Here is a 5066-nt window from a genome sequence, read left to right on the forward strand (position 1 = left end):
ACACACAGGTTGTACCATGAGACTCAGAAGCGAGTGTTACTCTAAATACAGAAGACACTAATACTGCAAGAAGCACACATGGCAGAGATATGGAATACACTAACAAATATGCACAAAAGCGTTTATTTCTGAGAAGTACTTTAATACACAAGTTGTACATTCCATATCAAGAACTCATTCTCCCAGCTGACAATTGGATCATCTTCCCTGTTGGGAACTATAAATTACAAAATGTCGAAAAGACTGAGGTTTCCAAATACTCCGCTAAATATTACATGCACAATACTGCCTGTATAATTAACCACAATTCTTTTAGTGGTGAAAGAAACCAGTTATCAGCTAGCTCCTCTTACCACTGATCATAAATTAAATAGGCATAGCTTCTTTCCAATCCTTCCAACCATTCTGTTCATTAGCAGTTACAGCTAAAGCCACACAGTGACTACTTTTTATATACTGTTATAGAGATATGTATAGGGTATGTAGAAATGTCTAAACTTCCTGCCAAAAACAGCACATTTCCTTAAGTGCATGTTGCAAAATTTCAATTCAAAGTCAGGCTGCTGCATTAGTTCATTTAGTCCTTTTAATGTTAGTGTTGGAACTTTCATGAATACAAACATAAATGTAAAACCAGTCATATGCATATTTACCAGTTTAAGATCTGTCCTCTGAACTTACTGATGTTAACTGCCCTATTAGTTTCATTTGAACAATGGCTTTATGATCATAAGGAAGGACACTCATTTAATTCTTTAACAAAATGTACCTTTACCTTTATGTAGCTTTACTATCTAAACTCACCCCTTTTATTATATTACTGCTTTTCCTTTTGTGACATTTTGTGCTAAAATTGGAACACTTACTTTGGTATGATAGCTTTTTAAAAAAAAAAAGCAGGTGAATATTACTTTTTGCTTTTATGCAATACAAGTTTTGTTAGAACATGAATTGTTCAAGGGTAAGAAATAAGAGTTATACTAAAAGTTATACTCAACAAAATGGAAAGCTAAAGTTTTATGCTAGGCAACTGCAGAATTGTACTGAATTCAAGTTTTGCAAAATGCAGAGTTCAGAGACTTTTTGATACGCTTTTTCTTGAATAATTTAGTTAAATACTGCATTAGGAAAATTACTATTTTCAGCAAAAAAAGGAAAGTACAAGTAACAGTTCTTTAATCTTCATACTTCCGGAGTCAATGTGATAGAAATGTAATTTTGTCACTGGTATCCTCCAGGTTGACAAAAAAACCAACAAAACAACTCATGGCTGCTGCTAAAATACTACTGCCTTTTCTCACAAAGTTGTTCTTCAAGTATTGGAGAGAGAGAATATACAGATAATTTAAAAGAGAGGTCTTTGATAAAGCATAGTATGCATATCTCTAGCTTTTCTATTGTAAGGAAAGTCCTAAAAGCAGGGATATCCATTTTTGTCAACCAGACAAGCAATGAGTCTACTATGCCCCTAGAAAGGGTGTCCAAAAATACTTTATTTGCAACAATAAATCAACAGTTCCAGGGAAGGTGGTTAAAGTACTGCTTCTTTTATGTTTACATTAATCCAAAATGCACTTGCCAGACTGACACTATTACAAATTAGACATTGTCAGGGGATCACCGCAAATTCTTCGGGGCATCTGACAAAGACCACTGCAAGAAAAGTCTGTAGGGTGGGATTTTGAGTAACAAGTGAGAAGTTTCAGGTTAAATCATTGACAGCCAGACAGCACAAAGGGTTAAAAATGTAACCACAGCCTTTTTTTTCCCCCTTTTCTTAAAAAAAACAACCAACAAACCACACAAAACCAAAAAACAAAGCAACAACTGAAACACTACGGCTGTGTCAAAGAATTAGCAGACAGCAACATATCTTTTACAGGTGATAATGTCTATACAACCTTGTATTATACCCACACACTCTCAGTAAGAATTTGTGCTTCTGAGTTGATGGCAGTACCCAGAAAAAACAACATCAAATAACAGTCTCTTTCTGATCAAGTTTGGAAACCTACTGCCAATACTAAATTCAGCATTCCATGTATACATAGGCTGTATGGTATTAGTAAAATGCCAGAATCTCTTGTCTAACCTTTGGAAATTATTTCCAGCCTGTACGTACACTTAAACACAAGCTTACAAAGTCAGTCCAGTACTCTCTGCCCTCATTTTACCTTGAATCTTGAAGCTCTCAAGTTCTCTGGAGTAAGGTCAGTTCCGGGGTGGTGGCAGAAAAACCTGTCCTCTAAACGTACTACTTTCTTCCTCATTTGCAAGGCAGGACCATGAGCATTGTTTTGATTACCTCGCTTTCAAACAGGCTTCCAGTTCAGTTCTCTAAGCCAAAAGCCTGCGACCTGTGACGCAGCTGCCAGAGATGGCATTGAGCTTCACTGACTACAGCACCAGGTGGTTACTGTGAGGCTGTGAACAGGAAAGCTCTGCCATTGAGGAAAGAAACAGTTCCAGGACAGCAAGAGCAGTGGTCAGTGCCTCGCAAGGCAGCAAAAGCTCACTGGTGCTTGGGGACAGCTTGCTGTCCATGGGACTGTGCTTCAGTCCCACTGAATTTTTATCATCATTGTAAATTTCCATTTTGATTAAGAAAAGCACAAATCCAGCAAATCCTCCCTCTTACAAGACTGCAATTGTGTTTCAGTTTAAACAGAGTGATTAGCACAAAAACAGTTTATCATCAAATATGATACAGGCAAGGCATGCACTCACCAAGAGATCGAGTATATCCCAACATGTGCAATTAGAAGTAACCAACTTCTTACAAAGTATATTAAAAAACAAGAAAATGAGCTTTGTGCCACTGAGATCAATTTTAACGTGCCATGAAATTAGACCTCGTTTAATTTGTACAAATAATTTTCTGAACTGTAACAAAAAAATCTGTATGAAAGGGCATACAAGTGCATCTTTTGAAATAACTAGTTATGCAATTGCAAAATACAATTGGATATAATCTCCATTTTGAGATTTTAAATTAAAGACTTTGTAACTTTTTTTTTTTAACAATTCCTATGGATTGCCTTATTGCTGACTGCTTGCATTTTTTTCCCCCTCTTCCACAGCAGAGTCAATATAGTTGTGGGGTTTTTTTGTTCGTTCACATGCTTGTACAAGCTTCAGTGGTATTGGCAAGAATATTCTCAGTAGTGCAAACATACTTCAGCAATAGTTTGCTTGTGTGTCAGCTCCATAAAAAATAATGAAAGAACATTGCAAACAGTTTTTAAATCTGAAGCACACGGCGTACACAGCACAGTATAAATGCACCAAGGAAGCCTTTGTCCAAGCTGCCATACTATTCTCTTAAGCGTAACTTCCTAGCTCTTTCTTACTACAGTCCCTCAATATAGGACTACAACTTCTCCAGAGTCATACAGAGTTCAGAGGGGCTTCACACAGACCAGGCCCACTGTACAGGTCTTGGGTTCACTCCTATAAGCTCCCTCAAGTATCACCTACCCACACAGGGACTTGGGAAACAGTTTTACACACTCGGCATAAAATGACCACTGCAATGCAAAATTTATACTAAAACATGAGGAAAAAAAGTTGATAGCCAAAGCAGCTCTACTAACTATTCTGCTAAAAAGTAATACTACACACTTATAGTTTTCTTCTCTTAAAAAGATAGTTTATCTTGTTCATAGTCCTGTATTTTCTTTTGCTTTCAAGACATAACTGTTTTCCTTTAGAATAACAACTCTCTGGATCACAATGTTAAGCCAAGTTTCAGCAATTCTGCTAATCTGCTGTAGACACACAATGATCACAAAGTGGGTTATATAGCAGAAGACAAACTCCTAACAAAGACACTAAGAACAAGTTATGTCATACACTCAAAAGATCTGCCAAAAAAAAAAAATCAACTATTAAAACATTGTTTGACACAGCTTTACATTAATGCTTGTCACTTCTCTTCAGGAATTTCAAGATTTGCCAGCCTTTGGCATTCAAAGGACTGAAGTAAGTGTGGGGGTTTGTACCAAATCTCTCCTCCTCTCAGCCCCCTATGTTCAGTTACCACATACCGGCTGCTCTTTGGTGATCGCACATACACAGGCACTCCTGCAGCAACACAAGCCAACCTCCTTCTCTTTCCTATGAAGGTGTGGTGGTGAGAGAGAAACGGGTGGGTGGGTCCTAGAGGCGGGAGAGGAAAGCAGAAAAGGGAGGGAATTGATTTGAGGAAGACACACATGTAGTAGAGAATGAGGAGGAATTCACAGTACAGTCTTTAGAATGAGGGAATGCAGGGAGAAAAGCAAATTTTTGTTTTAAAAAAAATAAGACTCTATCTTAAAACATTACTTGAAATTCTGCTTCAACTACCCCAAAAACCAGTATGGAGAACTGCAATAGTTTTCTCACAGACTGCTAAGCAGCAGCAAGAATAGAAAAGATTTCCTGGTTCCTTACTCTGACACCCACTGAGGATTCTGGTAATCTGTTTCATCCCTGTGCATCCATTAATTAGCCACTGAGGGAGGGTAGTCTGAAGCATCCAAGCTGATTTTTCTGCAGTAGACAAACATGAAAGCATGGAACAGAAAAAGGAGGTTACACAGAAAAAAATTTACACTGATGAGCACTTCAAAAACTATTTTTTTAAGGACAAATAACTAACTCCTAAACACAGATGACTTGCCTTACAGCATGAATGAATTCTACTGTTGGCACTGACAAAAGTACACACAGTGAAGATTTAACTGAATTATCTCACTTTGTGATTACAAAGAAACCAACATAATTTTTGTCTATAAATTCATTTCCTTAGGATTTATACCCACTGAAATACAGATGTAGTAACACCGGAGTGATGGACAGTTGCAACATTGTCCTAGCTTTAAGATGACATGTAGCATACTTGCAGCTTTCTTCTTCACACATGAAACAAGCTTCTTCAGACAGCCATTGTTTGCACTAAACTAAGTTCATCAGGTAAAAAATAAATGCAGCATAGAAGTTACCTTTTCTAGCTGCCAACACACAAGGAGGATACATAAACCAATGAAGTATTTAAAACACAGCACACTGTATTACACATATAA

This window comes from Balearica regulorum, chromosome 6 (genome assembly GCF_011004875.1).
Source record: "Balearica regulorum gibbericeps isolate bBalReg1 chromosome 6, bBalReg1.pri, whole genome shotgun sequence".
NCBI classification, from domain to species: domain Eukaryota; kingdom Metazoa; phylum Chordata; class Aves; order Gruiformes; family Gruidae; genus Balearica; species Balearica regulorum.